Source organism: Grampus griseus, assembly GCF_964374135.1.
Source record: "Grampus griseus genome assembly, chromosome: 14".
NCBI lineage: Eukaryota > Metazoa > Chordata > Mammalia > Artiodactyla > Delphinidae > Grampus > Grampus griseus.
In genome coordinates this window covers 87,465,203-87,488,517 of record NC_139008.1, presented here as the reverse complement: position 1 = coordinate 87,488,517, position 23,315 = coordinate 87,465,203, and the positions used below count along the sequence as shown (strand labels likewise).

The 23,315-nt window shown below is 60.3% G+C and overlaps 2 long non-coding RNA genes across 2 annotated transcripts; one reads left to right on the top strand and one right to left on the bottom strand.

Moving 5' to 3' along the window:
- Window positions 1-11,271: 11,271 nt before the first annotated feature.
- On the bottom strand, window positions 11,272-17,631 carry LOC309832630. The gene is made up of 3 exons (XR_014297707.1): window positions 17,180-17,631; window positions 12,835-13,065; window positions 11,272-12,262 (listed from the first exon to the last, which is right to left on the bottom strand). It is a non-coding gene; the product is annotated as an uncharacterized lncRNA (long non-coding RNA).
- Window positions 17,632-17,797: 166 nt separating this feature from the next.
- Window positions 17,798-21,897, top strand: LOC309832629. The gene is made up of 4 exons (XR_014297706.1): window positions 17,798-17,925; window positions 18,859-18,979; window positions 20,734-20,974; window positions 21,702-21,897. It is a non-coding gene; the product is annotated as an uncharacterized lncRNA (long non-coding RNA).
- The last annotated feature ends 1,418 nt before the right edge of the window (window positions 21,898-23,315 follow it).

Below are 23,315 nucleotides of genomic sequence, written 5' to 3'. Positions count from 1 at the left end.
CAGAAGTTCCCAGGCCAGGGTGGGTGCGGCCACACTCCGGGGCCCCTGAGGAAGCTTTTGCTTCTTGACAGTGCGGGTTCCCTGATAGCAGGTGTTCGGACAGTGAGAACCGGGGCCCTGCGGAGAGCCGTCCCACTTACCAAACGGAGCCCTGCTCAGTCCTGACGGATGGCTTAGCCGGATCGTAAAACTCCGGCGGAAGTCAAATTCAGGTTCTCAAAACCTTGGAGATACTCCTTGAATTTATTATGTGACCTGATAAATCATTGAATCCGAGTCCTCGTGGATGTGGAACAGGCCCGGCAGGCGGGCTGGAACACTTCGAGTCCCGAGGGTCGCGGCGCTCGCCTGCTGTGAGCTAAGGTTCCCCGAGAAATGCTCTTCTGGGAACTTGCGCTGGAAATCCAGAATCCCCGGGAGGCTTTCCCGAGGTCAGAGGGCAGCAAAGCCTGAGAGGCCCCCGGCGTGGTCTTTGGGACCCTCTGTCCCCCTCGGCCCAGGGTCTCGGCTGTTTCTCTGGCCACCCCTCCCTGGGGAGCTCCCCCAATTTCCTCTGAAAACAAACCTGTGGGAGGCGGAATCCCTGCACCATGCCCCCCAACCCCGCCTTGCGCAAGGGCAGGACCAGGAACGTGGTGGGGAATCACTCCCAGGCTTCGGGCGTTAATCTACCAACTGCAAGTTCATCAGAAGGAATGTTCTGCCAGGTGAGCCAGCCCTAATCAGGCGAGCCCTTCAAAGGGAACAGCACAGAAACACGTTGTCCTGCTGGTCTCGGGAAAGGAACCGACAGCCAGGTTGTGGCCGGCCCATGGGGCCACGTGGCAGCCCCCAGCCCCCAGCCCCCAGCCACAGACAACGCGGAGTTGCAGGAACGAATCCCACCAATAATCTCACCGAGCCTGGAAGAAACCTCAGCCCCGGCCACACCTGATTTCAGCCCAGGGAGACCCTGAGCACAGGAGCCACGCCGGGCTTCTGAGCCACGGGGACTGTCAGAGAATAACTGGGTGGTCAGCTGTCCCGCAGAGCAGACAACTAACAAAACACCGAATCTCAAACTCAGGACACAGTTCAAGTCACGTCCATTGGCTCCCCTAGGGAACCCGGGCAGGTGGTCTCCGCGTCCTTGGCCCCTTCCATCTCCCTGGGGCAGCTGGGCCATGTTGAGAAGAATGCTGACGTACGCCTAGGCTCCGTGGGAAGGGCACCACGGGGCAGCGATGCCCCGTGGGCGGTAGCACGTGGGCCATATATGCAGGTTCAGCTCCACTGAAGGCTCACAGTTTGAGGGGCCGTATGAGAGCCTGCTGGGGAGATGCCCCGACAGGTGCTTCCTGCCCACGCCCCAGCCCCCACCCCCAGGACGAGAAGAGAATAACAGATCCTGTGTGTCACAGGCCCGGCTATTTTCACTGAGATGATGGATAGACAGTCCTGCTTTCTGTCCTGGCAGCAGTGAGCGTCTTGCTCCAGGACAGCAAAACTGGGAACCACAGCTGCTGGGGGTCCCATCCACGGCGCCGTGAGGAGCCCCCGTTACCCTCCCCTCCCCCCGTTCATGACTCTGTGCAGGTCCCCCTGGTCCATTGCCTCTCCCCCCCCGAGATCCTTCCTGACCCCCAACTCCTCCCCCAGCCGGCCCTCCACTGAGCTAATCTCACCTAGATTTTTGAGACTGTCAATCAGCTAAATCATGCTGGTGTTGGGGTCATTGCCTGATGGGGCAGAGTGCCTGCGGCCACAGGGGGTGAGGCAGGGTCAGCCCAAAGGGGCACCCACGTGGGCACCCTCTGGGGTTCTGCGGTGGGGGGACCTCTGCAGTGCGCTAGGCCCTCTGGGGCCCGCCTGTGTAGGGGGGCTCAGCCCCCAGAGGCCTCCACCCCTGAGGCAGCCTCTCCGAGCCCCAGGAGTGACCTTCGCCAAGGCTGCGAAGCCTGCAGCCAGTTCTGCTGAAGCACCGCGCGTTCACGGTTATGAGCTATTTTATTGCCCAGTCAGTAAAAAACCTTCTGATTAGGTCATTGCAGAGGCAGGCGGATGCCAGAAAATATAAATTTCCTTGTGTCCACCACTGACCCCTCCACCTCCACGCCGGCCTCCGTTCTGGTTCCTTCCCCATGTTTGCATTAATTACTGAGACACGGCAGCCGTGCCAGGCTGCTCCCAGGCCCCAGGGCTCCTTTCCAGAGGCCGGGGGTGGGGGGTGGGCAGGTGGTGCTGGAGGACATGGGGGTGTTCTCGGCTGGCTCTGGGATGGGGAAGCCCCCTGCAGGCCATGCCTCTGAGTCTGGCCCTTCCAACCAAGGGTGCAGGCACAGGGGAGGGCCCCGGCTGGAGGCTGTGCCCACGGGGGCCGGGGCCCCTCTCCAGGAGCCGGGATCTCCCAGAAGCAGCGCCAGCCCCCTTGGAGCGGGTCCTCTGCGCACCTTTCCCCAGACTGCACCGAGGTGGGGCCTGTCCATTCACGCGGTCATTCAGGAGACGTTGGCTGGGCCCACACCTCGTGCCCTGTCTGCTGAGCACCGGGGCTCTGACCCGCCTCTGTGAATCGGGGGGGCTCGGCACCTGCCCCTGGAGAGGGGGCCTGGCATAGGGGGTGGTGCAGATTCAGACCCAAGTGCCAGCTCAGACCCAGCCCAGGCCTCCCCAGCCGAGAGCCCAGCTTAGAATCAGCAGTGACGCGGTAAGAGGATGGGGACAGGCAGGGAGGACTTCCTGGAAGGGGTGGCATCCACCTCCAGGTCAGGGCTCAGGCCCTCTCTCTAGCTCCTGGGTGAGGCCTGCAGACCTCCCTGCAGAGCCAGCCCAGGGGCGCTCGTCCAGTCGGGGGCAGAGGCGCCCAAGCGGGACACTGGGAGGCGGACACCATCGTGGACCCCAGCTCCACCTCGGCACCTGTTGGGCAGACTCAGAATAGCCTTTCCCAAGAGGTCAGGTTGGGCTGGGCGATCAGAGGGCTGGGCGGGTTGGGGGACCCTGGGGGCGTGGCTGGAGGGCAGCTGCTGCAGTCACTCTCCCTTTTAGGCCGAGGGGGCCGTCCCGCCCGCCTGGTCACGCCCCCACAGCTGAGCAGCGAGGGCCCAGCAGACAAGCAGGACAGCACTTTGAAAGTCACATGACGTGGGGCACCCTCAACCACTTCCATCACAGCGGTCCGCTGGGGGACTGTCCCCCCCAGAGCCCAGAGCACACTGGCTCCTTCCTGGCATGTTCCAGACCTGCCCGAGGATGGGACTGGCACGTGGTAGATGCTCAGTAAACCTTTGCAGGCCCCCGGGACAGAAGTTGGGGCAGCACAGTCAGCGACGCCTCAGACACCAGCTCAGCCCAGTTCCCCTGCAGGGGTTTCCCCTCCCCCCCACCGTCTTCCCCAGACGCCCTCCCCGGTCTGGCCCCACCAGCTTCCTCAGGGCCCCTCCCTGGGCTGGAGACAGATGAGCAAAGAGCCTTCCCGGGGCTGGAGGCCGCTTGGCAGCTGTGAGGGGCCGGGGATTCACCCAGCACCCCTGCCCGGAGCCCCCGCCCGGATCCCTGCCAGCCCAGGCAGCACCACTTCTCTAGTAAGTTCTAACGGCGAGCTCGGCTTTCCAGAAGCGTAATTAAGTGTGACGACCTCACTGCTGCCCCTGCCCCACGAGATCAGGTCGGGCTTTTTAATTAGCCCCACCAATAAATATGTCAGAGTCCCCTTAAAAATATATCTGTCTCCCAAGGCCAAGCTGAGTGACGGCGTAAACAGGGGCTTCGAAACCGGGCACAGGTGCCTCAAGCTCCTTATGCCAGTGGCACTGCCTGCGAACGGAGGAGCCCACCGCCCGCCCAGGGGCTAAATGCTCAGCCCCGCCAGGCCCCTGACCGTGGCGGGGCGGCCCCTGGGGCCCCAGCTTCGCCCGGGACGGTGGCCGGCAGGCTGGAAGCGCCCGTTTCTGCAGCCTCTCAGGCCCAGACCCCGTCTGGGCCCAGAAGCTGGGGGGCAAGACAGCAGACCCCCACCCCGGCAGGGCGGCAGGCAGGCCTTTGTCCTCCACCCATGTCTTAGGGGACTTCCTGGTGTCCTGGGGGCTTTCTCTCCAAAGAGAATTGCCTCGGGGGCTGTCAGGGGGGAGGTGCCCACCCTCGATAAAGCCTTGTAACGGGCTTTGCACGTCTCTCCAGCCACCCCCCCCACCCCCCTGCTGTCAGTGGGCACCGCAGGGGTCAGAGAGACACGTGACGCAGAAGTTCCAGAAGTTCACACTCAGAAAGTGACCTGTTAGTCCTGGTTTTCCAGCCCCTGCTGCCTGGGGGCGTGGGGGTGGGATCGGCAGGGAGGCTCTTTAACTTGGGGTCTCCCCCTGCGTGGGAGGGATAATTTCAAGAACCCCCTCTACCTCCTAGGAGGGTTCCAGAAACTCCCCTGTTCTTGCCACTGCCTCGTCCGGGTCCGAGCCCGAGTCCAGCGAGTGCCCCCCTGCCCTCTCCGGGGGGCACTGTCCAAAAGGGGTGGCTGCTCGAAGCCCAGGTCCCCCGAGTGCAGGCTTGCCAGGGGCTCAGCCCGGCGTGAGCATGGCCCTGGGAAGGGAAGGAGGGGGCGGAGGTCATGACTCGCCTGGAGGAGGGCCCGGTTCAGGCGGGACCTTCTCCACCTGCCCCGGCTCCCTGCACGCAGCCCCCAGACAAGGAAGAGAAAGAGGCCAAGGAGGCTAAGCGCCCTGAGCGGGGCTAAGGGACCGGGCGGGTATCAGGAAAGCCCCCTCCCCACCCCCTGCACAGCCCTGGGGAGGGCCCGGGCCCCAGAGCCACCAGGGCACCCACAGCGCACTCCCCTCTGAGCCCCAGCCGAGACCAGGGAACACGGGCGACGTGGAGGAAGCCCGAGGCTCTCACCATGGGTGCCGCTAACGTTCATTGAGTGCTTGCCGCATACCTGCCTCTTGTGTTCATCACACATCATCTTCACGACAAACCGTGCGGTCAGGAGGGCGGCACGCTGACTTCCAGTAAGAACTGAGGGCCCCCCCGCAGGGCCCCCAGGGCTCGCCGACCCTGCCAACCCCCGACACCCCCGGAGCCCCCAGCTGGACCCTCCGGCTGGCTTCCTGAGCCCTAGAGAGCCTGGCATTGACCGCGCGCAGACGGGGCATTGATTGGCTGAAAGGTGAAACCTGAAATAGTCCCCGTTGCCAGTAAACGGGAGTTTTCATTGTTGAGGCAGCTAATCTCGGGTTGCCTCCCAGGAAGCTGGGGGGCACGGGGCGGGCACGGGAGCTTTGATGTCCACAACCGCAGGGCAGGCCTGGTGGGGGCCTGCACCACCCACCCTGTGCAGGGGCCAGCAGGAGGTCTGTCCTCCCGGGAGCCCAGGCCCGGGGCCCTGGTCAGGGTGGCAGGCCTGGGACACGCTGCAGGAAGTGGTACCAGCTCTGAATCCCAGGGTTGGTCCTGGCTCAGCCGTGTTCTCCGACTCCCTGGGCGAGTCACGTCGGTGCCCGCACTTCCTCATCTGTAAAATAAAATACCAGCCACGGAGGACGCTTGCCTGGCCGAGGTGACGTGTGCACCGCCTAGAGGAGCGTCTGGCCCGGGGTGTTTGTTCAGTTAAAGGCGGCCATTACTTTGAGCCTAACCCCTTAACAAAACTCATTAAAGTCATTAAGGATGTTCTTAATGTGCGGCTAGATGGGTTGAGAGGCCTCGGCAGGTGCTGTTACAGAAACAAGTGCACTTCAGGGGCTTCCCTGGTGGCGCAGTGGTTAAAAACCCGCCTGCCAATGCAGGGGACACGGGTTCGAGCCCTGGTCCGGGAGGATCCCACGTGCCACGGAGCAACGAAGCCCGTGCGCCACAACTACTGAGCCTGCGCTCTAGAGCCCACGAGCCACAACTACTGAGCCCATGCGCCACAACTACTGAAGCCCGCGTGCCTAGAGCCCGTGCCCCGCAACAAGAGAAGCCACCGCAATGAGAAGCCCACGCACCGCAACAAAGAGTAGCCCCCGCTCGCCGCAACTAGAGAAAACCCACGCACAGCAACGGAAGACCCAACGCAGCCAAAAATAAATAAATAAATACATTTATTAAAAACAAAAAAAAGGAAAAAAGAAACACGTGCACTTCGGAAGCATGGGGTCATGGTGACGGTGCTCCCCGATGCTCCTAATAGGTCAGAGTGTACATCTTCTGCAATTCTACGTAATTCCAAATGTGCTGAGCGCTCCCGGGGTGAGGCGGGCCGGGCTCAGGAACAGCCCCCATCCCGGACATGCAGCCCTGGGGGCTACAAAGATGTACGTGAACAACAAAACAATGCAAGGACGCCAGAGACTGAGAGAGCGAAGGTGGGAGGGGGTCACGTGGGGCTGTAGGTCAGGATGAGAACTCTGATTTTATTCTAAGGGTACAGGAAACCCCTGAGAGTACCAGGAAGGGAGAGTGATGGGTCCAGGAGGGGAGCCAATGGGAGGCCAGAGCAGGGGCTATGCTGGAGCTGGGAGGGAGGGAGGTGGGCACCGGCTAGGAAGCCTTCACAGCACCTCACTTCTGGACCTGGGGCCCTTGGCACTCTGACCCCGGAGCAGTGACCTCCTCCTCCCCTACTTGTCCCCCCTCACCAAGGCCACCAAGGCCTGGAGCAGGGGTTTCAAACCCCCACGTGCCCACATAGGTGCCAGGCCTGAACACGGGCGCCTCGCCCTGCCCTGCCCCCAGCACCCCCCGGTGCCCCCCTGGTGCCACCCCCCCCCCGTGTGCCAGGGAGCAGCTCTGCCTGCACATCTCCAACCCATTAGGGCCCAGCTGACATTTCTCCCAGAAATAATTAACTTTGACATCACAAAGGGCATTTCCAGCAGCCAAGGTCATCCCAGGGCTGGCCACGGCCTCCCTGTCCGCGGTCCCTCCCCAGCCCACAGCTTGGATGAATGGGGTTTCAGAGACCTGGCTGCCGGCTCGAAGGAGTGAAGAGAAGCTAACGCTGCTTTTCTTGCAGGAATAACTGCTGCTGCCTCGTCAGCTGCAAACTGCCTGGCGGGGGAGGCTGGCAGAGCTGCCTCGGACTCCAAACCCCGAAGGGACCACGGGGCTGCAGGCATGGGGGCTACTCAGGGTGCCCTCGCTCACTGTCAAGGGCTAGTGTCAATCTCCTGCTCTTTGAGCACAAACTTCTCTGGCTCCCCCATAACCTGAGTGTGGGCTGCAGGAAGCCAGCTGGGAGTGGGGTGACCGGGGCCACCTACCCCCACCTGCAAACGAGTGATAGAGCCTCGCCTTCACAGGCGTCCGAGGTCAGTGAGGTAGTGTGCAGGCTGCCCGGCACACACGCGTGCTCACTGGGCGTGGAACTGTCCTGGGGCCACCACAACAAAGCCCCACAGACCAGCTCTGTTCCCGAGGCCGGTTCCTTCCAAGGGAGGATATGCCCCAGGCCTCTCTCCAGCTCCTGCTGGCATCTTGGCATCCCTTAGCTTGCCGAAGCATTGCCCTCACCTCTACCTTCATCTGTACATGGCGGCTCCCTGTGAGCATGTCTGTCCCAACGCGCCCTTTCTATAAGGACACCAGTCATTAGTTAGGAGCCACGCTTCCCCAGGGTGACCTCATCTTAGCTAATTACATCTGCAACAACCCTATTTCCAAATAAGGTCACGTTCTGAGGTCCTGAGGGTGAGGACTTCGACATACAGGCTTTTAGGAGACGCAATTCACCCCACAGCACTAGGCCTGCGAGGCTGCAGGGAAGGAAGATCCCCTCCTACACAAAAGCCTGCACACGGGTATTTATAGCAGCTGTATTCACAGTGGCCAAAACCTGGAAGCAACCAGGATGTCCTTCAGCAGGTGACGGATAAATAAACTGTGGTGCGTCCAGACAGCGGAACATTATTCAGCCCTGAAAAGAAATGAGCTGTCAAGCCATGAAAAGACATGGAAGAAACTTAAATGCCTTTAACTAAGTGAAAGAAGCCAACATGGGGGCTTCCCTGGTGGCTCAGTGGTTAAGAATCCGCCTGCCAATGCAGGGGACACGGTTCGAGCCCTGGTCCCAGAAGATCCCACATGCCGCGGAGCAACTAAGCCCGTGTGCCACAACTACTGAGCCTGCATGCTACAACTACTGAAGCCCACGCACCTAGAGTTGGTGCTCCACAACAAGAGAAGCCACTGCAATGAGAAGCCCGCGCACCACAATGAAGAGTAGCCCCCGCTCGCCGCAACTAGAGAAAAGCCCATGAGCAACAGCGAAGACCCAACACAGCCAAAAATAAATAAATAAATTTATCTTAAAAAAAAAAGAAGCCAATCTGAAAAAGCTACAGACTGTATGATTCCACCTGTATGACATCTGGAAAAGACAAAACTATGGAGACAGTTAAAAAAACAAAACAAAACAAAACAAAAAAACACAACAGAGGTTGGTGTGTGCAGGGGATGAACAGGCAGAGCACAGAGGATTTTCAGGGCAGTGAAACTACTCTGTATACTGTAATCGTGGACACATGTTATACATTTGTCCAGACCCACGGAATGTGCAACACAAGAGTGAGTCCTGACGTAACCTCTGGACCCTGGGTGGTGATGAGGTGTCAATGCAGGTTCATCAGTTATAACAAACGCACCATCCGGTAGGGATGTTAGTGGTGCGGGCTGTGCATGTGGGGCTGGGGATATATGGGGAATCTCCGTACTTTCTGCATGGTTCTCCTGTGGAGCTAAAACTGCTATTTAAAAAAATAACCTCTTACTTTTTTTAAAAGTTCACCAGAGGGACCCTGGAAATAGGACCACATTTCCATGAGGGTCATAACTAACTGTGCCCTCCCTCCCTCTAATCTGTAACCAGGATGACGGTGTCTGTCCCCACCCCCCGGGAGCCATGCTCCTCTGACCTGGTGGGGCCGGCAGTGAACTGAGCTGGAGCTCGGAGCCACCAAGAGGCAGGATGGGACGTGGACACAGACGTGGCCAAGGGTGGCCCCAAGGAAAGGAACTCAGGCCCCCGCCACGGCTGGAAGCCTCTGGAGGTGGGGGAGGAGGGTGAAGGCCGGCTGGGTCTCTGAGGGTGGATGTTCATGAGAATCGGGCCTGCGGCGGCTGTCCCTGCAGCCCCTTTACCTGCAACTTCTCTCCAGCCTACTGGGCAGGGGGGCTGAGGCTGCAGACTTGGCCACAGGTCCCAGGGCAGCCCAGTCTCCCCGCGACCCCCGGCAGCTCCCTTCCTGTCTGGCTTCCTAATCCGGCCCAGCAGTGACCTTTGGCCCAAGCAAAGTGATCTGATTAGAAGGCATTCAGAGGGGACACAGCTGTTCCACCATCCTCTGGGAGGGTTCACACAGAGACCTGTCGAGGTTTGACAGAAGCCAGGCGGAGGCTCAGAGAATCACCTCGTGGTGTGGTGAGGGCAGCGCTCTGGCGGGGCTGGTCCACCTGCACGTCACAAGTCCCTGCGTCCCGAGTGGGAGGCAGAATCACAGCCCCCAAAGACACCCACGTCCTGCCCCAGAACCTGTGAGCATGTCACCTCCCAGGACAGCAGGGACTCTGCAGGCATGATGCAGTTAAGGACCGTGATGGGGAGGTTATCCTGGGTTCCCCAGGTGGTCTGAATACAGGATCACAGAGGTCTTAAACCAGCCAGAGAAGGACATGTGATGTGGAAAAGAGAGGGACTGGAAGGTGACAGCTGCTGGTTGTGCAGATGCAGGGAGGGGCCTCCAGACACGGAACTGACTCTCCCCGGAGCCTCCAGTAGGACCAGCCCCACGGACCCCTCGATTTTAGCCCAGGACCCCGTGTTGGACGTCTGACCCCGAGGACCATGAGATGACGAATCTGTGCTGTTTTAAGCCGCTGGATTGATGGGGATTTGCTCCAGGCAGCAGCAGCACTCTAGTGCACCCTGTAAATTAACCACGGCTTCTGGCGCCAGCACGTGCTGTCCTGCCTGACCCGTCACCACAAGGACCACAGTCCACTCCCCGGGGGACGGAGGGACGCCGGGAACGCCCCAGGGGCTGCCCCACGGGAGTAATGTTTCTGCTTCCGCAGAAGCCTTCTTCCCATCACAGATCAGCGTCCGGGGAGGCGTCCCAGGCCCTCTTTCATCGCGTCAGTGGCAGCACAGGTGCTGAGATGGGGGCCCCGGCTGGGTGAGCAGCTCGTCACCCAGGTGATGGGGTGCAGGGGCCCACTGACACACCCTGTCTCTCTCCCTCCCCATTCACCTCTGCCTGAGCATGCTGGTCCTTGCTACCCCACGTGGCGTCCCTGGCTCCGTCCACTCAGGCTGCTGTAACAAAGACCACAGACTTGGGGGGAGCTTAATCACAGCTGATGCTTGTTTCTCACAGCCCTGGAGGCTGGAGGCCTGAGATCAGGCTGCCAGCAAGGTCGGGTCCTCGCGAGGCCTCTTCCCAGGTGTAAACGATGGTCTTCTCCCTGGGTCCTCACGTGGTGAACAGGGTGAGGCTCTCTGGGGCCCCTTTTACAAGGGCACTAATTCCATTCATTGGGGCTTCACCCTCACGACCTCATCACCTCCCAAAGGCCCCACCTCCTGACACCATCGCCTTGGGGATTAGGGTTTCAACATAGGAATTCGGGGGAGACACATACCTTGGGCCCCGTGAACTGGGTGAGACTGGACAGGTAAGAGACCCCTCTGGCAAGCACAATGGCCCATCTGCCCATTGCTGGCAGCCCCTGAGGCTACTCCAGGCAAGCATAGCCCCGTCTGGCTGCCAGCCCCTTCCCAAGCCAGCCTGGGTTGCATTTTCTCTGCTTTCATCAGTCTGTGCCTTAATCAGCCCCCGTCTCTGAGGCCCCTTCTTTACAGGTGTGCCCACCAGCCCCAACCACGGCAGGGCTGTGAACTCGCCACCGTGACGCAAGCAAAGAGCACCACGTTGCTGAAGGAGGCCTCCCTCTCGTGTCCCAGCACAATTTGGGTTGGAAGTTGCCAAACAGAAACTTCATTTTTACTCCACATTTCTTGCCCAGTTCAGTGTGTAACTGGCCTCCCCCTGGCGATTTAGCAGAGCGCACGGCAGCTTATAAAAAAAAAATCTATATAAAACCAGGAGAAAAAGGCTGCAAACCATTCAGCCCTTTTGCCTTTTAAAGGAAAACCATCTTCAACTAAGGGAACGTGGTTTTGATGATGACTCTTTAGATATGACACCAACCCAAAGCATGGTCCATGAAAGAAAAGATTGGTGAATTGGACCTCACCGAAATTTTAAATTCTGCTCTGCAAAAGACAGAGGTAAGAGAATGAAAAGCCGAGCCGCAGTCAGTAGAAAATATTTTCAAAACACACAACTGATGAAGGATAAACACATCTGTTATCTACAAAGAACTCTTTACACTCAGTAAGAAAACAAACAACAAGATTTACAAGTGGGTTGATGACCTTACGAGACCCCTCGCCCAAGAAGACACACAGGTGCAAAGAAGCACATGAAAAGACGCTCGCGTCATATATCCTCAGGGACATTCGAACAATGAGACGCCACTATCTGACCCTTAGGACCACCCAGATCCAGGACACACACACACACCAGGTGCCGGTGAGGATGCAGAACAGCAGGAACTGTCACTCACGGCTGGTGGGGCCGCGAAATGCTGCAGCCACTTCGGAAGACAGTTCGATGATTTCTTATAAAACTAAACATACTCTTACCATGTGAACCAGCAATTGTGCTCCTTGATATTTACCCAAAGGAGGTGAAAACTTAGGTCTACACAAAAACCGGCACATGGATGTTTATAGCCACTCTATTCATAGTTGCCCAAACTCAGAAGAAACCAAGATGTCCTTCAGCAGGTGACGGATAAATAAACTGTGGTACACCCGGACAGTGGAATATTATTCAGCCCTGAAAAGAAATGAGCTGTCAAGCCATGGAAAGACATGGAGGAACCCATTTGACTGTTGGTAAAAAAGTATATTTTACTCTTTTCCACAAAGTTTGGATCCTGTTTTATCTCTGATTATAATTAACACTTGTTTCTGCAAGATTAGCAAAATGATGACAATTGATGAAGGTCTGTGATGGGCACGTGGATATGTATTGCATTATTCTACTTTGTGTTTGAAAATTATCATAATAAAAAGTTAAAAATTCAAAAAAAGAGGGCTTCCCTGGTGGCGCAGTGGTTGAGAGTCCACCTGCCGATGCAGGGGACGCAGGTTCGTGCCCCAGTCCGGGAGGATCCCACATGCCGCGGAGTGGCTGGGCCCGTGAGCCATGGCCGCTGAGCCTGTGCGTCCGGAGCCTGTGCTCTGCAGCGGGAGAGGCCACAACAGTGAGAGGCCCACGTACCGCGCAAAAAAAAAAAAAAAAAAAAAAATTAAAAAACAGAAAAGACATGAAGGAACGTTAAATGCATTTAAGTAAGTGAAAGAAGCCAATCTGAAAAGGCTACAGACTGTATGATTCCAACTCTATGACACTCTGGAAAAGACAAAACTATGGAGACAGTAAAAAGATCAGGGGTTGCCAGGGGCTGGGGGGAGGGAGGGATGAACAGGCAGAGCAGGACGTTTAGGGCAGTTAAGCTACTCTGTATGATACTGTAAAGGTGGATACACGTCATCATACATTTGTCCAAACCCACAGAATGTACAGCACCAGGAGTGACCCCTGATGTAAACTGCGGACCTCAGTTAATAATAATCTATGCGTACTGGTTCATCATTATAACAAACATATCACACCAGTGCAAGATTTTAATAATAGGGGAGGGATATATGGGAATTTTCTGTACTTTGCACTCAACTTCTCTGTAAACCTAGAACTGCTCCCCCAAAATTGTCTATTAATTTTATTTAAAAGTAAAAAAAAAATTACCTACCGTAGCGATTCACGTTATCTTCTGTATTGAAAATATTGTACATATTTGAGGTCATCATGCGTACACAGTTTGGAATCCAGAAAGCCACGGTTTCAATAAAAAACTTAAATGTGATGGAGAAGAAACTAACAGCCTTGAAGCCCAGCGCTGTTCCCAATCCTCCGAGAAAGCCCTGCTTCCGGCCTCAGGCTTGGCTGGCAGCTCCCGACTCTTGCTGGGCACTTAGGTGATCTGGAAGGAGACCCACCGACAGGGCTGCTTCAGGGAGGGGGGACCACTGCGTGCTGGTTCCCCCGACATTCCTGAACTGGGCGCGCCTGGCCTGTGCAGGCACCTCTAGGGGAGGGGAGCCTGGGGGGCCAGGGGAGACAGCGTAATTCCAGGGGGGCTCCAAAGAGACCCCACCCAGTGTGGGGGGCAGCGGCTCCAGAGAGGCCAGTCGTGGAGTAAATATGCCCCCCCACCCCCGCCCGGCTGCCTCCCCGCTGTGGGCCATCAGCACCCCGTCCTTCCCTTGAGAGTTCCCAGGGCCTCGTCACGCTACGTTATCCGTGTGGTCATGTGTCCTGCATGGCCTCCTTCCCGGGCCCTGTGCCCCAGGAGGACAGCAAGGGACCAGCGTTTTCCCACCGCTATGCCCCTCGCACCCGGGGGGCCGGCCTGTCGTAGGTTCCCAGCGAACAAACGGATGGAGGCCTGCAGTCGGGGAAGCCCTGAGGGCAGGGGCTGCTCTGGGCCAGAGGCCGCAAGGCCAGCTGCCCTCCTGCTGGGTGACCAGGTGATTCTCGGGTGCTTGCAGGTGCAGGGAGGCCACGCCCCAGGGAAGAGGAGGGAGCCTCCCAGCGCCGCCAGGGCACCCCGCTGGGATCGGCCAGCACAGCTATCCTAGGACCCTTGATCCCCAAAGCGTTTGAGCTGCCACGACAGGTGGGCCCACTCGCGGCCCCGCGCTTCCCACGCAGCCTCGGGATGTGGCCAGAGTGGCCCCCGTGTCCCACAGGGGGGCCTGTCCTGGAGCAGTCATTCGACACGCCCAGGAGTCTCTGGGCGTACCTCAGCGGCCTCACGTGTGCCCCCAGAATCTGATTCCCTGTGAGGGTGAACGTCCACTCCCGGGGTGGGGGAGACCTGGTGCACGGGGTGCCCCCTCATCCCGAGAACCCCTGGGCACAGCTCCAGCTCCAACTAGAGTCTCGGGCTCCACGGAGGGCCTCAGAGTCTTCAGACAGAACCGCGTGTCCCTGGCCGGACCTGGCGACCACGTGGCCCAGCCTGTCTCCCCAGGTCCTCTGACCACACCCCCCAGGGCCTCACTGGTGACACCTGCAGGTTTTCATTTGCTCTATGCAAGTTTTGGGGATGCTTGATCTCTGCCAGGACCACCACGTGCCCCCCCGCAACATACACACACAGGGGCCATGCTCTCCTGTGAGGAATGCTCCCATGGGCCACTGTGGGCCCAGCCCTGGGCATGGCAGCCCGTTCCTGCTCGTCTGTGCCCCAGTCTGGGGTGGGGAGGCATGCAGTTACACCCCGGGGCAGGGAAGCTCTGGGGCTAAATGCAAGCAGGTACCCGAGGCCCCCTCTCCCTCTTCATCTGTGATTCTCTCAGTCACTCAACGAACGTGTTTAAGCAGCTGCTCCGCGCCCGGCCCTGTGCAGGGTGAGCCGTTCCTGTCCACGAGCAAGTGCAGTCTGACAGGTTCCCATACCAGAGGCCCGTGGCCAAAGCTGGTCTGTAGACGTGCCTGCTCTGGCCGGCACAGGCCTGAGCTCTCAGGACCCCCAAACGGGCACCACTGTGCAGGAATGAGGGGTCATGTCCCCCGAGGTGGGCAGACGCCCCCATTTCTCCACAAGCCCCACTGCTCCCTTACGCCTCACACCAGCCGGCTCACTTGTTCATGCCCCGCCAGCCTCTGTGGACTTTGGCATCTGCAGTGTCTGCTCCAGGGCCCAGCCCAGGGCCTGGGGTGTGGTGGAGGTCAGGGGGACCTGGTTTAGGGCATGACAGGCCCCAAGGTCTGGCCTGGGAGTTGGAGCGGGCTCCCATGTGTTAGTGCTGGGGACTCAGACCTGTGAATGGACACCCCAACTCCCTGAATGGTCAGCGGCCATGCTTGACCCTGCCTGATGGGGTGTCACTTACATGGGGTTCACAGGCCCAGGCTGGGAAGGTGGCAGTGTCCCCGCCTGACAGTCTGCAGAGGGCTGACTCCAGGGTAGGGCAAATTTGGGGTTATTGGTTAAATCATGAGGTAAATATTTAGATTTACTCTTAACTTCAGGGACTGGAGGAGTTCTCAATTATACCATTGGCTCAATTAATGCCCACTAAAACGTTTATGCCACGTGTGACATTAACATAGCACCTCTGAAATAAATGACCAGGCCCGCAGCATAAGAAATTCCGGCATTTACGGGCTTTACTGTTTAATAGATCACCCTCAGCTGCCTTTTATTCTCATCTGACTCTGCCTGGGGAAGCAGTACCGCAGGCTCCGAGACCCCAGGCCCTAGGACCCGAGTGGGGCCCCTCAGGGCCGCTGGGCCGGCGCAGCCCCCAGCAGCAGCCCGCGCCCACACTGCCCCAGGCCCACTCCGGGCTGCCCTTCGGGCTTGTACAAGGGGTGTGTTTTCTGAGGCCCGGCAGATTTTTGCTCTTTCCCACCGACTCACACTGATTTTGTTTCCTCCCTCTTCCTCTCTCTCCTGAACGGAGCTGAAATGAACAGTCTGACTGGGAGCAGAGGTGGCCTCGTGGACACGATGCTTCTGGAAGGCCAGGTCCCACCAGCCCACCTGGGGGATGTGGCCTTGGGGCCAGGAGGGGGTCCCCTCGAAACAAACATCTCCCTCAGGGACACAGTCCCAGGACAGTAGCTCATGGGACCGTTTGAGAATCAGCAGGTCTGGTCGAGCCCCAGCTCTGCCACCTCTGTTGGGGTGACCGTGGACACGTGGCTGACCCTTTCGGAGCCTTTAAGATCTGGGGACGGTGACACCAGGTCACGGCTGCAGCGAGGCGGCCTGCCACAGGTAAAGCCCATCACACCTGAAACATTTTATACCCACCTCCCCTCCGAGGCCTGCTGCCTGGCTCCCCAGGTAGGGGGCCAACGTCTGCATCTCCCCCCAACCCCAGGCAGCTGGGCTCGGGAGTCACTGCGCACTGCTCAGGACCCCGGGTGGGGGCAGCAGAAGCGCTCCTGCCCTCCCCGCTCCCAGGGAAGCTCTCTCTGCCCTCTATGGCCTGAGGCCTCCAAGCAGAGGCCCAAGTGGGAGGGGTCATGATGCCGGGGCAGCCCAAGGCCCCCCAGTGAAGGGAGAGATGGAGTGGGGGGGCTCTGGATGGGAGGAGCCTGGTAACAGGGGGGGGCACCAGGAGAGAGGCCTGGGGAGAGGCTGGCCTCCAGTAGGGACGGGCCGCGCCCCTCTGCCGGCGCCCAGAGCTGTGTCACTATTATTATTAAGGCCATCACTGCTCTTATTAGGTTTTATTTTAATTTTCTTCGAAGACAATATAGACACATGTTTTGTTTTGTTTTAAATCTGACAGGCCAAAGGCTACACTGCAAAAATGAGGCTCCCTTTCACCCATAGAGGCCCTCGGCCCCCACCGAGACCAGCCTCCCACAGCGCCTGTAGGTGTGCACCCACGACAGACGGGTCCCTTCCTCTGTGCTTTCCGTGCCACGAGCCACACCCACTGCTGCTCAGGAAGCCTGGCCTTGGGGTGGCTTGGGGTCTGTTCAAAACGTGACGTCACAAAATGACAGGTCTTCCCGGAACCAGATCAGAACATATCTGCCTTCTCAGCAAAATTAGTTGCATCAGACCCTTTGGGGTTCTGAAGAAAGCTCTAATCCGATCCCTAAAGCCACCCGGCGGTTCAGAAGGCTGGAGGGGATCGTGGCCGCCCAACAAGCCCAGCTCCAGCCTGCACCCCTCCCGCAGCCTCGTGGGGCCAGTGACAGGGCGGCCCCTCACCTGGGAGGGGCCAGTCCTGGGTTCCACGCTCCAGGAAGCAGGTCCTCTTGGGCCACCACCACTGCCCCAGGCTCTGGGGGACCCAGGCCCTGAGCCCTCCATCCCAGCCGTGCCCCAGCAGCAGGCACGATTTCAGAGTTATATTAAGGAGTGACAGCGGCGTGGGGATGGGTGTCTGTAACCAGATAAGACCAGCAGGACACAGTTGTCAGAGGAGCCGGATTTATCCTGCCCCGGTCAGCTGATGGGTTCCAGTTACAGCCCCGGCGGCGGGCTGGTGCGCGAGCTTGTGGTCCACGCCAGGCAGCTGCAGGGATTGATCGGGGGCGCGATTCTCCTGGAGAAAAGCACTTACCACACGCAGGTTGCAAATAGCCACGGGCAGAGCACCGAGGGGCCGGGACCAGAGAGCCGCCCGTAAGGTCCCGCCCCGGCAGGACAGGCCCTGGCCCGCCACTCCCAGACCGGGGGTGGGAGGGACGCACGCACTCCTGCTGACCGGGGCTCTGTGGCCGCATCACCACCGGCCGGTGCACAAAAGCGGCTCAGATGGCCGCAGCCTTTGGGAGAAGGCAGCGCCAGACCGGGGAGGGGAAGGGCTGGCCGCCCAGGGCCCCCTCCCAGGCTCGCACGCCGGCCACCACCCTGCTTCGGGAGCCGTCGCCCCGCACCCGCCGCTCTGCTCTCCGCCTCGAGTTCACAGCAAGCGGGAACCCGGGCATCCTGGCTCTCCAGCCGACCAGCCCCGCGTGTCCTCTGGCTACTTCCCGGCTCTGCTCCAGGGCTGGCCAGCTTGCCCATGGCAGTGGGAAGGGGCAGCTTTTTTGGGAAGTCTGTGCTGTGGGTGCTGGCCCTGGTGGGGAGGGAGGAGCATGGCGCCTGGTCACAGCTATTTAAAGGCCAGGAATGGACAGGTGTGGAGGCCGGGGCAGGAGGGGGGATGTCTGTGTCGGGTGTGAGGGAGGGGCTGGCATGCAAGGCTCCCCCCCAGGGCAGGAGGCACCCCAGGGGCTCCTGGGCACCCCCTGCACGCTCCCCATTGGGGCCAGGGTGGTCCCGCTGCGTGCTGTGGCAGGAAGGGAGAGACCTCAGTGCCCACCGGTGAGGAGGCCCCGGGCTGGGTTGGGACGGGGTGGGGGGCAGCAGCCAGGACGGCGTGTCCCCTCCCAGGTCAGCACCCACACAGGAAGCTGAGTCAGGCCTGCAGCGCGAGCTGGCCCAGGCTGGCCTGGAGGCCCAGAGGCAGTTTTCAGGCCCCCAAAAAGGCCAGAAACACTTGCTCCCAGGGTCGGGAATGCACAGAGCAGGAAGCGAGCCTTTTGTGTCAGTCCTAGTTGGGCTTCAGCCTTCCCACTAAATCATCATCATCATCGTGATGGTCAGAGGTCCACTCAGACCCTCCTGGGTCAGGCCACGTTCCCGCCACACTCGCTGTAAGACCCTGGGCAAGTTCATTTATCTGAGCCTCAGTTTCCTCATCTTTAAAATGGGAGGATGGTGGCACCCCTGCCCAACAGGCACACTGTAAACAGTGGCCACTGCGGAGCCGCTGGGAAGACAGAGCAGCCTGGCCTAAGTCTCACTGATATGTCAATGCCTGCCACAATCCCCACTCTCCGGGAAGGGCCCCGGGGAGGCAGGCGAGGGAGGGAGGACAGAAAGGCTAAAGGGAGTGACTCTGCCCGGGCACTGTGGGTCTCACCCCTCCCTCACCACAACTCCATCGGGCTCCCAGACCCACTCTAGCCTGACTTGGGCCTGGTTGGGCTGGGGCAGCGGAAGAGGCTGAGGGTCCCACCCCAGGACCCCCACCCAGGTGCTCAGAGCCTAGGCTCTGCGGTGGTGACGGAGCACAGCTGGGCCCCACCAGGGTCCGCTAATGGGGGTTTCATCCTGCAGCGGAGGGGAGGGGCTCCGAAAGCACCCTCGGCCGGTGGGGCTCCTCTGGGGGTGCGGAGCAGAGCCAGCCAGCCAGCAGGGCAGCGGCTCCACCCGGCTCCACACCGACAGCTCGGGACTCGCTTGTGTCTGCAGCTGGCTCCTTCTGCAGAGACGAAGTTGTCCTGTGCCTCTTGCCCATCGACTCCATTTCTGAGCCTATTGAATGCAGAGCCCAGGCTGGCGTCCGGAAGCCACCGGGCCATCGGGCCCCCGGGTGTGTAACGGGCAGCGGGCGGAGTTTAGCCTCCACATGGTTCATCTCACCCAAAGGCTGGCCCCACTGAGATGCGGCCCCGCCTCCCCCTCCTGTCCCCAGAAACCACAGCCACTAGGTCACATCCACACCCCTCACTAGGCAGGGCCCACCCCGGGAGCCCCCATGGCCCTGGCCGAGAGGGCAGGGCAGGGGTCCTGGCAGCACCTCCACTCTGTCCTCATGCCATGTTCCCAGCCGTTTGTGGGGGGGCCTGGAGAGCCCTGAAGTCCTGCTGTCCCCATCGTCCCGAGGGGCCCTCCAGGAGCCCCGAGCGCTTCCGCAGCCCCTGCACCTCCCGTCCTGCTGCCATCGGTCTAAGGCTGCCCGGACAGGGATGTGCTGGGGCTGGACCTGCAGGCCAGCTGGCCAAGGAGGCCAGGATGGGGGTAGGAGCGGAGGGCCTCTGACCCCTGTGAGCCCCAGGAAACCGTCCCCAGCACCTCCGAGCTCTGAGGGGCATGGCCCAGCCGGTCCCCAAAGGAGGTGGCTGGTTCACCTGGGAGCAGGGACCCCTGACAGGCGAGGGCTCACCTGATCCATGGAGGGGGGTCAGGTCTGGGTGAAGAGAGGAGAAGGGGGGACACAGAGAGACCCAGAGAGGGGGAAGGGGGGCACGGAAGGGGAGCTAGAGCAAGAAAGCGAGCTCAGAAAAGAAGAAAGGATGGCAGGGGACTAGAGGTCAGCACCCCAGAGGCAGGACCGAGTGAGGAGGATGGGGCGGGGGGGACCACGAGGGACGACGGGGGCGGGCACCCCGGGGGGGCGGGCGTGGCGGGGCTTGTCTGCTCCTCCTTTGTGCAGTTAAATCGCCCAGCTCCCGGGACAGACACTCGGTTTGGCCAGCATCACCAGGCCACGTGGCCATGTGCCCACCCGCGGCCCCGGGAAGAGCCCAGAGCAGCTGGGGCAGGCGGGGAAGCCCCACATTTCACAGGAGGCAGAGCCCAGCCAGGGCGGGGTATGGAAAGTGCGCCCAAGGTCACCGGGCAGAGGGGCCCCAGATCCTGGGAGGCCACCGGCCTCATGGCTGGGGCGGTGGGGGAGAAACAGGGGAGGGGGCTGACCAGACATCAGCCAGCTCTGCCTCGTCGCACAGAGCCGCTCAGCCGGCTGCCGTGGCACACCCAGCGGCCACAGCCCCGGGGAGAGCCCAGGGCCGGGCCCTCTCCCCACCTGCTGGGGGAGGGCCCGTGGTCACTCCCTCCAGGAGAGCAGGCGAGCCTACACCTGTGCACACCTGTCCCCCAGCATCTCCTCAAAGACGGGGCACACACGCACCCGCGGGGACCTTGCAGCAGCCTGTCAGCCGTGCAAGATGCGCGCTGTTCCGTAAAGGACGGGCCAGCAGGAGTACGGGGGGAGCTCGAGCAGGAGATGGGGGCGGGCAGCCCGGAGGGGCCGAGCACCACTGGTGGCTGGAGAGGGCCGGGGGGACACGCGGGGGATCTGGGCCGTGGTGGAGCTCGAGATGGCCAGGGCAACCACGATGCAAAGAGGGGGCAGACACGTGTCCAGTGTCCCCGTCACCTGTCACCGCCTGGCCGGCCTGAGAAGCCATCCTCTGCCTACACCCCCAAAGCCTTGGTAGGAATGGGCTGCCACCCACGGTGCTCTGGGAAACTGAGGAAGGGTCCACGTCCACCTCTGGGGGCTTCAGTAGGGGAAGGGGAGGGGGCTCGGGCTGTGAACTAAGGTGGGAAGTCTGATCACAGAGACATGGGGCTGGCGGGCCCCCCACTGCACCTGCTCTGCCCCAGCCCGTACCACCTGCCTGAGGCCCTCAGATCAGCACACAGACTGGCAAGTCAGAGACAAGCCCCCGGGGCCCTTCCAGAAAGAGCAGATGAAAACGGCAGCAGGAACGGAACTCCTGCTGGACACATCGTCGGAAGGAGGAAATGTGGAACCTCCCAAAAGGAGAGGCAAAGTCATGGCTGGAACTTAGGGGGGAAGGTGAGGGAGCCAGAGTCTTGACGTGGCCAGCAGGGGCGGGAGGCTGGCGGGAGGGTGGTGCCGCTTTACGGGCCGCAGGTCCCGGAGGCCACCCACTCGCCCAGCTCTGAGCGACGCACGTCCGGCCTCCGGCCCCGCCAGGTGGGCCCCACCTCCAGCCCTACCCGACCCGAACCCGCAGGGCCAGCTCTGGTCTCGGTTCAGCCTCTCTCTTCTTACCAGGCCCCCACAAGTCCTCCCGCTAGGCCAGGAGCAGGGAGGCCCAGCGACGGGAGGCCCCAGGCCGAGGACACACCTGTGTCCCCAGACTTAGTTCAGGGGACCCATGGGTGGAGACGCAGCACTGAGGGGCCAGTGGAGGGAGTCAGGGTCCCCCCAGGAGCTTTTCGCCAATGGAGGGCTCACCTGCACGCCCGCTCTGACCTCTCCTAGTGGCTTGCTGGACGACTGTGTCCAGAACGATTCTGAGGCTGCGTCTGGGCTCAGCAGTAGAGAGAGGAGATTGATTGGTGATGTCTGACGAGGGCATAGGAAGAGCCCAGGGGCGTGAGTGCTGGCATCCGCCATCTCCGCACTAACAGGTGTCTCATCATTCCCAAACTGAGCTGAGCAAGTGTCGGGAGGGCATGGGAGCAGAGGCCTCTTCCTCTGACAGGCAGCGTCCTCGGCCTGCAGTAGCTCTGCCTTCATTCCGTTGGGGTCACACACACCGTCTTCTTCCATTTAGATAACGGCTTCTCCATTGATTGGCTGAGAACCAGGCCATCAGCAGAATGCTTTCCCATCGAAGCTGTCCCCTCCCACCATCAGATTCCACCCAGCGCTTCTAATAGAACATCAGAATGGGCCGTCCAAGAGCACGCCCTTGACCCCCACCTTCCATGGCTCTGGAGCCTTTTTTGGGCATTTTTATAAAAATAACATGCGTGCAAATACAAATAAAATGGAGTGTGGCTGTTGAAGCTGGCGTGGAAGAGGAGAGGACCAGGACCTTCACCTGCTTGGTCTAACCCCCACCTTCCCCACGGCTCAGAGCTCCCAAGTGAGGGCCATGCAGAGTGACCCGCACTTACCTCCCACTGGACAGATGGGGAAACTGAGGCCTGGACAGGGAGCAGGGATGGGGACGGGGGAGGAGAGGGGGGGATGGAGGGAGGAAGGGCAAGGACGCCCATGCCCCCTCCCGCTGCCCCTCCCCCTCACTGCCCAGTGGACCACAGAGAGTCACGGCCCTTCTTGTTCTACGAGCCCTGTTCCGCAGTCAGGATGGCTCGTCAGACGACTTTCAAAAATCACCACTCACAGGACTTCCCTGGAGGGCCAGGGGTTAAGACTCCCCGCTTGCAATGCAGGGGGCGCGGGTTTGATCCCTCGTCAGGGAATTAAGATCCCACGTGCTGCACAGTGCAGCCAGAAAAAAAAATCACCACCATAAATTTCCAGGGAAACTACATCTCTTTAAAAACTGTAGTATTAACGTAGGGGGAAAGAAAAGACATACATGTAATTTCTCCCGATTTATTCTTTCCTGTCATGCTAGCGGTACAATCTCACCTCCAAGTCTAATCCCAATCCCGGCCTCTCTCAGCCATTTCTGGGACCAGAGCCTCCCAGGGCAGCACCCCTCCCAGCCGGTGGCCGCACGGGGTCCGCGCTGGGGCAGGGAGCCAGGGCCAGCAGGCCTCAAGCCACAGGAACGGACTCGAACCCGGCTCTGCTGCCTCGGGCTGAGCTCCTGTCCCGATCACAGAGGTGGCGGCAGATTCGTTCCCTGGTGGGCGGTCGGAGGATGTGGGCAGTTGGGGTTGCAGGCAGTTGTGGGATTCAGGCCGGAAGACCAGACCCTACACTGAGACCCATACAGCACCTGGGGCCAAGGGAGAGGTGGTCAGTCTGCATGAGTCCAGGCGCTTCCCCGGGCCACTCTGGGACCCTGGACTCACCCCCGCAGGGTGCTATTTGGAGAAACTTTGAGACCCTTGGAATCGGCCCCTGTTGGGCAGTGTTCTCTAAAGACAGAGTGTCTCACCTGAGACCAAACCCACGTGAAATGGGCAAACTGGAAGGAACTGTCAGAGCGGCTTGGGGACCAGGGGTGTCTCCCTGCCAGGTGGCTCCACGGGCCAGGTCAGGTGGAGGGACAGGTCAGCAGCTGGGCCGCTCGTCCTGTGTCTGCCCCGGGATGAGTCCAGGTCTTGTGTCCAGGCCGGTCCAGGGCACGTGAGGGCACAGAGACCCCTCCGCAACTGGTCCACATAAAGCCCATTTCCTCAGGGCCTGGGCATACAGCCCCTGCTCTCAGGCAAATCTGCTATCCAGGGATTAGAGGCAAGGACGCGCG